Here is a 12,418-nt window from a genome sequence, read left to right as displayed (position 1 = left end):
CTGACATCATGTATAACATGTTTAAGTAGGTGAACCCCTAGGCAAATTAAGTATATATTTTACCTTTATTTAACTAGGCAAGTAAGTTAAGAACAAATTCAGGGGCAGAACGACAGATTTGTACCTTGTCAGCTCAAGGATTTGAACTTCCGGTTACTCGTCCACCGCTCTAACCACAAGGCTACCCTGCCGCCCCAATGACTAATGACTTTTCCAAAAGCTAATTGGAGTCAGGAGTCCGCTAACCTCGAGTCCAATCAATGAGGTGACATTGGATATGTTGGTTAGAGCTGCCCTTCCCTATTAAAAACACAAAATGTGATTTTGCTACCCACAGGAAGCATTGCCTGATGTGAACCATGCCTCGAACAAAAGAGATCTCAGAAGACCGAAGATTAAGAATGGTTGACTTGCAAAAAGCTGGAAAGGGTTACAAAAGTATCTCTAAAAGCCTTGATGTTCATAAGTCCACGGTAAGACAAATTGTCTATAAATGGAGAAAGTTCAGCACTGTTGCTACTCTCCTTAGGAGTGGCCGTCCTGCAAAGATGACTGCAAGAGCACAGCGCTGAATGTTCAACGCGGTTAAGAAGAATCCTAGAGTGTCAACTAAAGACTTACAGAAATCTCTAGAACATGCTAACATCTCTGTTGACGAGTCTATGACACAAAAAACACTAAACAAGAATGGTGTTACTGGGAGGACACCACGGAAGAAGCCACTGCTGTCCAAAAAAAATCATTTCTGAAGTTTGCAAAAGTGTACCTGGATGTTCCACAGCACACTAAAAAAGGCACAGCACACCAAAATCAAAACCTCATCCCAACTGTAAAGTGTGGTGGAGGGAGCATCATGGTTTGTGGCTGCCTCAGGGCCTGGACAGCTTGCTATCATCGAAGGAAAAATAAATTCCCAAGTTTATTATGACATTTTGCAGGAGAATGTTAGGCTATCTGTTGGCCAATTGAAGCTCAACAGAAGTTGGGTAACGCAACAGGACAACAACCCAAAAGACAAGTAAAATCAACAACAAAATGGCTTCAACAGAAGAAAATACAACCTCTGGAGTGGCCCAGTCAGAGTCCTGACCTCAACCCGATATGAGATGCTGTAGCATGACCTCGAGAGAAGTTCACAGCAGACATCCCAAGAATATTGCTGAACTTAAACAGTTTTGTAAAGAGGAGATTAGCATAGAAAATGGGATAACTACACGAAACAAAAATATAAATGCAAAATGTAAGGTCATGGTCCCATGTTTCATGAGCTGAAATAAAATATCCCAGTGTGGCATATCAAGAAGCTGATTAATCTTGAAACTCCCCATCCCGGATCCGGGATCGTGAATAAAGCCTCAGGCTCATTAGCATAACGCAACGTTAACGATTTCTGAAAATCGCAAATAAAATGAAAATAATGCGCCTACTCTCAAGCTTAGCCTTTTCTTAACAACACTGTCATCTCAGATTTTCAAAATATGCTTTTGAACCATAGAAATTGACTAATTTGTGTAAGAGTATGCTAAGCTAGCTTAGCATTTTGAGTAGCATTTAGCACGCAACATTTTCACAAAAACCAGATAACCAAATAAATAAAATCATTTACCTTTGAAGAGCTTCGGATGTTTTCAATGAGGAGACTCTCAGTTACATAGCAAATGTCCAGTTTTTCCTGAAAGCATCTTTGTGTAGGAGAAATCGCTCCGTTTTGTACATCACATTTGGCTACCGAAACGAACCGAAAATTCAGTCACCAACAACGTCAAACTTTTTCCGAATTAACTCCATAATATCGACCGAAACATGGCAAACGTTGTTTGGAATCAATCCTCAAGGTGTTTTTTCACATATCTCTTCATTGATATATCGTTCGTGGAAGCATGCTTTCTTCTCTGAATTCCATGGAAAAATACTTGCAGCTGAGTTTTGCGCACCAATTTCGGCGCAGGACACCGGGCGGACACCTGGTAAATGTGGTCTCTTATGGTCAATCTTCCAATGATATGCCTACAAATACGTCACAATGCTGCAGACACCTTGGGGAAACGACAGAAAGGGCAGACTCATTCCTCTCGCATTCACAGCCATATAAGGAGACAATGGAAAACGGAGCCTCAAAAATCCTGCTCATTTCCTGGATGCCGTCTCATCTTGGTTTTGCCTGTAGCTCACGTTCTAGGGCACGCACAGAGAATATCTTTGCAGTTCTGGACACGTCAGAGTGTTTTCTTTCCAAAGCCACCAATTATATGCATAGTCGAGCATCTTTTTGTGACAAAATATTGCGCTTAAAACGGGCACGTCTTTTTTTTTTAGAATTTGGCCTCACATACCACGTGTAACCATGCCAGTCTAGGAACTCCACATCCGGCTTCTTCACCTGCGGGATTGACTGAGACAAGCCATCTAGGCAGCTGATGAAACTGTGGCTCTGCACAAACTGTCAGACAGTCTCTTCACGGATAAATCTCGGTATCAACTGTACCGGACAGATGACAGACAGCGTGTATGGTGTCGTGTGTGCGAGTGGTTTATTGATGTCAACGTTGTGAACAGAGTGCCCCATGGTATAAGAATGGTATAATGGTATATGGTATAAGAATAAGCTACAGACAACGAACACAATTGCATTTTATCGATGCCAATTTGAATGCACAGAGATACCATAACGAGATCCTGAGGCCCATTGTCGTGCCATACATTACCAGCAATGTGAAATCCATAGATTAGGGACTAATGAATTTACTGATTTCCTTGTATGAACTGTGACTCAGTAAAATCTGTTAACTTGTTTGGGATAGGGGGCAGCATTTTCACTTTTGGATGAATAGCATGCCCAGAGTGAACTGCCTCCTACTCAGTCCCAGTCCCAGATGCTAGTATATGCATATGCATATTATAATTAATACTGCATGGAAAACACTCTGACGTTTCTAAAACTGTTTGAATGATGTCTGTAACAGAACTCATATGGAAGGCAAAAACCTGAGAGAAAATCCAAACAGGAAGTGGGAAATCTGAGGTTTGTAGTTGTTGAACTCACCCCTATCGAACACACAGTGGGATATGGGTTATTTTGTAGTTCCTAAGGCAAACATCTTTAGAATGTTGTTTCAGGCTTCTACTGTGATGTGGGACCGGATGAGAGCTCTTTAAGTCAGTGGTCTGCCTCCAGCCTCGTTCTCAGTCATGCGCTTTCACTTGAGAGGTAGCTCTCGTTCCATTGCTTTTCTACAGACAATGGAATTCTCCGGTTGGAACATTATTGAACTTTTATGATAAAAACATCCTAAAGGCAAGTTTCTTCGACCTGTAATATAACTTTTTGAACTTTTCGTCCCGAATGGACCAGATCGTGCTTTTGGATTAACGAGAATTGTATCTTTAAAATGCTGCCTAATACTTGTATTTTTGAGAAATTTGATTTATGAGATTTCTGTTGATTTGTATTTGGCGCCCTGCAATTTCATTGGCTGTTGGCCATCGGAACCCCAGTACCAAATATTTTGTTCCCCTCATCAATACCCCATAATGACGAAGCAAAAACAGTTTTACATTTTTTTTGGCAAATGTGTTAAGAACAAAAAAACAATACCTTATTTACATAAGTATTCAGACCCTTTGATATGAGACTCAAAATCGAGGTCAGGTGCATCCTGTTTCTATTGATCATCATTGTGATGTTTCTACAACTTCATTGAAGATGTTATTAAAGTGGCTAGTGTTTCATTTCCTTAAAGTGGCCAGTGATTCCTAATCTATGTTTATAGGCAGCAGCATCTGATGTGCTGGAGATCGCTGTTTAACATTTAGTGGTGTAGTATAGAATACAATGCAGTATATACATATTAAATGGAAGATGCAATATGTAAACACAATTTAAAGTTACTAAGATACCGTAGAATAGTGTGGAGTGCAGTTTATACAAATGAGATCAGTAATGCTAGATACAGAAACATTATTAAAGTGGCTAGTGATCCATTTCTAAAAGTGGCCAGTGATTCCTAATCTATGTCTATAGGCAGCTGCCTCTGATGTGCTAGTGATGTCTGTTTAGCAGTTTGATGGCCTTGAGATAGAAGCTGTTTTTCAGACTCTCGGTCCGAGCTTTGATGTACCTGACCTCGCCTTCTGGATGATAGCAGGGTGAACAGGCAGTGGCTCGGGTGGTTGATGTCAGTGATGATCTTTTTGGCCCTCCTATGGTATCGGGTGGCGTAGGTGTCCTGGAGGGCATGAAGTTTGCCCCCGGTAATGCATTGGGCAAACCACACCACCCTCTGGAGAGCTTTGCGGTTGTGGGCAGTGCAGTTGCCGTACCAGGCGGTGATACAGCCCGACAGGATGCTCTCAATTGGGCATCTGTAAAAGCTTGTGAAGGTTTTAGGTGTTCAGCCAAATTTCTTTAACCTCCTGAAGTTGAAGAGGCGCTGTTGCTCCTTCTTCACCACACTGTCTTTGTGGGTGGAACATTTCAGTTTGTCAGTGATGTGTACGCCGAGGAACTTGAAGCTTTCCACCTTCTCCACTGCGGTCCCATCGATGTAGGGTGCTCCCTCTGCTGTTTCCTGAAGTCCACAATCATCCCTTTGTTGACGTTGAGTGAGAGATTATTTTCCCGGCACCACGCTCCCAGAGCCATCACCTCCTCCATGTAGACTGTCTCATCGTTGATGGTAATCAAGCCTACTACTGTTGTTTTGTTTGAAAACTTGATGATTGAGTTGAAGGCGTGCATGGACAAGCAGTCATGGGTGAACGGGGAGTACAGGAGCACACACCTGTCTATATAAGGTCCCACAGTTGACAGTGCATGTTAGAGGAAACACCAAGCCATGAGGTAGATGGAATTGTCTGTAGAGCTCCGAGACAGGATTCTGTCGAGGCACAGATCTGGGGAAGGGTACCAAAAAATATCTGCAGCATTGAAGGTCCCCAAGAACGCAGTGGCCGCCATCATTCTTAAATGGAGGAAGTTTGGAACTACCAAGACTCTTCCTAGAGCTGGCTGCCCGGCCAAACTGAGCAATTTGGGGAGAAGGGCCTTTGTCAGGGAGGTGACCAAGAACACAATGGTCACTCTGACAGAGCTCTAGCGTTCCTCTGTGGAGATGGGAGAACCTTCCAGAAGGACAACCATCTCTGCAGCGCTCCACCAATCAGGCCCTTATGGTAGTGGCCAGCCGGAAGCCACTCCTCGGTAAAAGGCATATGACAACCAGCTTGGAGTTTGCCAAAAGGCACCTAATGGACTCTTAGACCATGAGAAACAAAATTCTCTGGTCTGATGATACAAAGATTGAACTCCTTGGCCTGAATGTCAGCGTCAAATCTGGAGTAAACCTGGCACCATCCCTATGGTGAAGCATCATGCTGTGGGGATGTTTTTCAGCGGCATGGACTGGAAGAGTAGCCAGGATCAAGGGAAAGATGAATGTAAAACATGCTCCAGAGCGCTTAGGACCTCAGACTGGGCCGAAGGTTCACCTTCCAACAGGACAACAACCCTTAGCACACAGCCAAGACAACGCAGGAGTGGCTTCGGGACAAGTCTCAATGTCCTTGAGTGGCCCAGACAGAGTCCGGACTTGAACCCGATCTAACATCTCTGGAGAGACCTGAAAAGGGTTAAGCAGTGACGCTCCCCATCCAACCTGACAGAGCTTGAGAGGATCTGCAAAGAAGAATGGGAGAAACTCCCCAAATACAGGTGAGCCAAGCTTGCAGCGTCATACCCATGAAGACTCAAGGCTGTAATCACTGCCAAAGGTGATTCAACAAAGTACTGCATAAAGGGTCTGAATACTTACTTGTAAATGTGATATTTCAGTTTTAGATTTTTAATACATTTACAAAAATGTTTAAAAACAAATTTTGGCTTTGTCATTATGGGGTATTGTGTGTAGATTCATGGGGGGGATTAATTAATTCATTTTAAAATAAGGCTGTAACGTAACAAAGTGGAAAAGGTCAAGGGGTCTGAAAACCTTCCGATGCACTGTTAAGTTAATTTCTTAGCATTTTTTTTTTAGCTTTACTTTAGTGCCTTATTGCAAACAGGATGCATGTTTTGAAATATTTCTATTCTGTACAGGTGTCTTTCTTTTCACTCTGTCAATTAGGTTAGTGTTTGTATAACCACAATGATGTTTATCCATCCAAATGTTTTTCCTATCACAGCCATTAAACTCTGCAAGGGTTTTAAAGTTTCACCTCATGGTGAAATCCCTGAGGGGTTTCCTTCCTCTCTGGCAACTGAGTTAGGAAAGATGCTTGTATCTTTGTAGTGACTGGGTGTATCGATACACCATTCAAAATGTATTTAATAACTTCACCATGCTTAAAGGGATATTCAATGAATGCTTTTTATTTTTACGTTACACATCTACCAAAAAGAGGCCCTTCTTTGTGAGGCATTGGAAAATGTTCTTTGTGGTTGAATCTGTGTTTGAAATTCAATGCTCAGCTGAGGGACCTTACAGATAATTGTATGTGTGGGGTACAGGGATGAGTAAGTCATTCAAAAATAATGTTAAACGTTATAATGACATGTTACACTATTATTGAACACAGAATGAGTCAATGCAACATATGTGACTTGTTAAGCAAATTTGTACCCATGAACTTATTTTGGCTTGCCATAACAAGTGGTGGAATACTTGTTGACTCAAGACATTTTAGCTTTTCATTAAAAAATAATCTCAATTTAATAATTTTACATTCTGTGATGTCCCTATTAATTTATTTAGTTGTAATTACTTCCATCACATCTCAACCATACTGCAAAATCTATTTTCTCCATCAAATGTTTTTTATAGATTAAATATGGTTTATTTGAACTATTTTCATAGTTCCTTACTCATGATGAGGGTGAACCATTATTGATACACATGGGAAACTTGAGTGTGAAAAACCCAGCAGTGTTGCAGACACACTCTGGCACATCCTGCCTGGCACCTCCTGCCATAACCTGTTCAAAGGCACTTAAATCTTTTGTCTTGCCTGTTCGCCCTCTGAATGGCACACATACATAATCCATGTCTCAATTGTCTCAAGGCTTACAAATCTTTCTTTAACCTGTCTCCTCCCCTTCATCTACACTGATTTGAAGTGGATTTAACAAGTGACACCAATAATGGATCGTAGCTTTCACCAGGTCAGACTATGTCATGGAAAGAGCAGGTGTTCCTAACGTTTTGTACACTCAGTGTAAGATGTAACCATGTGCTATTAAATATATTTATTTGAGTGGCACTGAGCATTCCACAGGTGACATAAGTGAGTATTCAAAAAAATTATCAAGATTAGGAAAGGTTTGAAAACTGCTCCAGGAGTGCTGCTTGACCTGCGTCCAGCATCTGAAGTTTGTGTGTGTCCTGCCCAGGTTGGGAATTAAAAAGCAGACTGCAAAAAAATGAGTTCTGCTTCGATGGACAATAAAGTTGTATGTAGATGAATCAACATGTCAATCTGAAATCAGTAAAGGTCAATACAAAATGTACATACTCAAGATACCATGAGGTTGCTCAACTGTAGAGGCCATCCTAACTCAAAACACAGTCATTACATTACTTGACAGGCACACTCACCCACAATCAGATGTTCCCGGAATGGGGGTCAAAGTGTGTGTGTGCACATCTGCACGCGTGTGTCAGTCAACACAAACAGACCAGTATCACCCAAACCCAAGCCACCCTCACACACACTGGATCCATTGTCATCACACATTGAAGTGATGTAATGATCTGGTACTTTGAGGGAAGAGGAGTACAGACCCATGGCATTAAGAATAGACAGGCGTGACAGTGAGCTAGCATCACAAGGCTTTTCAATGGAAATACAGCCTTAAATCATCATAGAGCAATTCTGTTAGTATTTTGTGTGTGTTGAGGCATTTCGTTATAGAATATGCCGTTTATACTATATGATGTATTTACTACTATTTATTATTTTCACAATTACTTTGTGGCATCTTTTGCTATTATGATATGTGTTTGCTGTGGTAGATATTCTCAAGTGAAAAGATAGCTGCCAGTGCCGTAGTCTTACTGGGTATCGTCAGTGTCACGTTAGCCAGGTAAGTTTTGGTTAGTAGGCTATGGAAAATAAAGGAATAATTTTGGATTATACTAGCTATGATTATTTCTTTGTATCACATAACTATTTTATAGAAGATACAGAAAATAATGTCATACAATTGTTCTTGGTAAAATCCAAAATAGTAGATCCAACAGCTCATATCATAATACTTTCAAAGCATTACGTGTGCATACCTCCTCAAGTGAGCTCATGTAAAGCTGTTTTTATACTGTTGTGACCGTAGTACATCGTAATGACCGTCAAGGGGTCTGGACCTCCTAATGGTTAAGGTGTTGGACTGACAGTCAGAAGAGGAACCCAGGTTCAAGTTCCAGTCAGTTAATTTGCTACAATACTGTTGTCATTTTCACCAGTGACTGCTCTAAGTTGATGATGTTATTGTTGATGATTTTGTTTGTGGTATTGTTTACAGTTGACCTGGGCAGGAAGGTACTGGTCTTTCCGTATGAGACAGACTTCAGCTTCATGGTGCTCATCCCCCAGAAGGAAATGGGCCTGCGCACGTTCACTTTGTGCTTGCGTGTGGCCACTAAGCTGGAAGTCGAGCGGCAGATCATCCTGTTTGCCTACCGCACCACCGACTACGACGAGCTCAAGGTGTGGCACAAGAAAGATGGCCGCATCGCCTTCTACCTGAGCAGCGATAGCGCTTTTTTCCACCTGCCGCCCATCACCACCTTCAAAACAAGTCTCTGCCTCGCCTGGGAGTCCCGTACTGGGCTGGCTGCCTTCTGTGTGGACGGTCGCAGCACCTACAAGCTGTACAAGCCGGGCCACACTATCCGGCCCAAGGGGACCGTACTCTTGGGGCAAGAGCAGACAAACACCTTGGAGACCTGGAGGCTTTGCAGAGCTTTGTGGGGGAGGTGACCGACCTCAACATGTGGGACTATGTCTTACCGAGGAGCCAAATCCAAGCCCTGCATTATGGACATAAGCTCACCAAGAGAAACATCTTTGACGGGCCACCATTGAGTACCAGCTGAACGTGAATGTGATTGTGGTGGATGATGATTGACTCGGAGTGGAATCACAAACAAATGCGGATGTGATACATTTGTGTGTCTGTGCTGGACTGCTACTGACCTTTTTGTTTAGTTTGGTGTCCTAGGTTTAGTCACGTTCACAATTTATGCAGTCAATGAAATATGCTCAAACAAAAAATATCAGTGTTTCATAGGAAAATATGACTTGCATTTTGTGATCATTAAATAGTCTAATGCAGGTCAAAACCAGATCCTTCACCAGACAGGCACCATGTAAACACCATGTATAGCACTATCCTCTTTCAACACAATTCTTCTTTAGACATCCACTATTTATAGGATACTGTAGATACAGTATGTCCACTCACCTGCTGCATGGATGGTGAGATTAACCATATTTTATAAGCATTGCATTCAAGATGTTAATTTATGAAACAAGATGCCAAAATGTTGACACTTATTTCACAGTGGAAGTTTATTAGTCGCCTTTTGCAACCTGCTAATTATCACAAATATTCAGTACAATTTATGTACAGTATTAAAATTAAGCTGGTGTTTAGTTACAGAGCTAATGCATTTTTTGCTCTCAGCATGATTACATTTTTTATGTGGCCTGTTATACATTTCTCACGTGGCTGATGAGTACTAATTTCAATGGAATGTATTGTTGATGTACCGAATTTAACCACAAGGTGGCAGTATATGCTAGAGTTTTTATTCAGTGAGCGACGAATAAGACTATTTAATTTGTTTATTTGGATCCCCATTACCTTTTGCAAAGGCAGTAGCTACTCTTCCTGGGGTCCACAAAAATCACAACATGACAAGTAACAAAACATTGATACACTGATATACAAGGACAGTCACACAAATGTATAATACAATGATATTACAAACAATACAACAACAAAAATTATTCAAACATTACAACTAAAAAATGTGTGTGTTAGAGTTTGTTTGCGTGTGTCCCCTCACACAAACATACGAATGGTGTGGCATTCTTATGCTTAAGATTTCAATTGCCTTTGATCCCACTAATGATTAATTATTTTTATACTTAATAATTTAACTGTGCTTTGAGACAAACCATTGCCATAATGTTGCCTTTGGTTAGCACACTCTCTCATAAATTGTCTATGTTTACACTGATGTAAGAATGCTTTTGGGTCTGAAATTAAATCCTGGCATGTGCATAACTAAAGTATGTGTTATTTAAGAGAAAATAGGTGGTTTAACTCTTTGAGCATCCTATTTGTATTATAGCCTACCTATAATGCTGGTGAGACCTTCACAATATTACATATTGTTGTTATATTTTATTCCATTGTTTTAACTTGTAATCTTTTAAATTGTTGATCTAAAATGAAATTGCCTTTGTACATGTTTATTAGACTATATGTTGTGTACATTTTTATTTGCCTATATGTTGTGAATGATGTTCTACCTCTAAAAGGAACAACACCACAGAAACAGTATAGACTTTTGTTCACTGTGACAATAAGGGTATAGTCCTGGAATAACCTATGTGTAAATGTAATCTGTTGCTGTATTTTTTGTGTTATCTGTGACGGTTTTGTTTGTCTTGTTTAGTTTAGTTTAGTTTTTTAATCATTGTACCTAAACTGTATGTGTAAACATTTATACGCAGGGCCCAGCTGTAAAAGAGACCTTGGTCTCAGTCTGTGTTCCTTGTTGAAATAAAGGTATAGTAATAATAATGTCCCTGTGCAGACTTAGTAGCCACCATGTACTGTAGTAGTATGCTTGTTGTTCACTATGAACATGTTCTACCTCCTCCCCTCCACCTCCTTAGAGAGGAAGAAGATTTCAGTGAACACACAGCATAGGCTCCCCAGAGGGTGGGAAAGTGCAGCGTTCCGAATGTGTGTGTGTGTGTGTGTGCTTATTCGGACCCAATCTCCTGCAGCAGCAGCTAAATGAGTTGGGAGGGAAGGCAAATGAGTTCTGACTGCGGGTCAGCAGCCAAATGTTCCACCTTCTTGAATGCTGCAATGCATCAATCGCACTGCCCACTCACTGTGTGGTAACACCTTTGTGGACCATCTGCCCAGGCAGGCTCCTCAGCCCTCTGGTTCCACACACACACACGCACGCACGCACGCACGCACGCACGCACGCACGCACGCACGCACGCACACACACACACACACACACACACACACACACACACACACACACACACACACACACACACACACACACACACACACACACACACACACACACACACACACACACACACACACCGACCCCCATAACACTACACCCCCTACTCATACCCCCCATATCACCATATTGTCTTTACTTTGACTTATGGAAGGTTACCTTTTAAGTAAGGTATTTTATTTGATATTTTTTAGATCAGATGCACTATGAATTAAATATAAATACATCCCATATTGGAGTAGAGATTAGTGATTAAGAATATTTTCTGAGTATTTCTGAACAAATAATTAAATTTCATTAGCCTACTTTGGACTGAACTAAAGGTTTATGGCATGTTAAATGTCAACCTTTAGTTTTTTTGTTTGATATCTAGGCACTGTTTTTCACCTATTCAATAATAAGAATATATTTTAGTGCCCAAAATGCAAATTAAAATCCTTTATACACAATCAACCATCATCATATTTGTTTCAAACATTATTTTATAAGATTATGTACAATATAATAAAACAAATGGAAAAATAATGAACAAATACTGAACAAATTGATGTTAAAAATGTGTCACATATGTTTTGACCCCCCCTCATTTTCTAAGCAACAACAATACATTTAACGTTTTACCTAAAAGTTAGGTTAATCTACAACCCCTAAACATTGCTTGTAGAGCCTTTTTCACCTTTTAATGGCCAACTCTAGTGAAAACGTAGGCATATAATGATTTACTCTCTGTCCTCTGAATAGGGTCCATAGCTTGTATTATACAACTGAGCAAACAGTTGTGGGCCGCCTTGTCATGCTCGCAGAGCCAGCAGCGGCGGCATGTGAGATCTGCATAATCGCCCATAGTGGGGCCGTCTGAGGCGGCGCAGTGTGGTGCGTGCGGCTCGCTGCCCGTCCCTGCGTGTGTGAGCTGGTGAAATCTCTTCCACACGAGAGGAAATAGACGGCGCAATGGAGGCCCACAGAGCCGGTGGGGGAGACAGAAGGAGGCCCGTTCTGGATTCCTTCGAGCAACTCCAAATAGATTTCCAGGCAAAACATATTTGCATAAGCAAGACAGTGCTACGAGCTATCCATGTGAGCTCTGGCATGTGAGCAATAAACAGATGGATAATTTTTTAAAGAGAAATGTTCATCTGTTAAAA

At 41.2% G+C, this 12,418-nt stretch overlaps 1 protein-coding gene and 1 pseudogene across 1 annotated transcript in view; one reads left to right on the top strand and one right to left on the bottom strand.

Annotated features, from left to right (window-relative positions):
* Positions 1-12,418, bottom strand: part of LOC135523921 (cadherin-related family member 1-like) — a 223,499-nt gene that overhangs the window by 173,707 nt on the left and 37,374 nt on the right. The gene's annotated exons all lie outside the window — the stretch shown is intronic.
* Positions 4,203-10,798, top strand: LOC135524854 (C-reactive protein-like; annotated as a pseudogene).

The sequence above is a fragment of the Oncorhynchus masou genome, chromosome 31 (genome assembly GCF_036934945.1).
Source record: "Oncorhynchus masou masou isolate Uvic2021 chromosome 31, UVic_Omas_1.1, whole genome shotgun sequence".
NCBI lineage: Eukaryota > Metazoa > Chordata > Actinopteri > Salmoniformes > Salmonidae > Oncorhynchus > Oncorhynchus masou.
The sequence above is the reverse complement of the archived record's forward strand: the minus strand, read 5'-3'. Positions and strand labels throughout refer to the sequence as shown.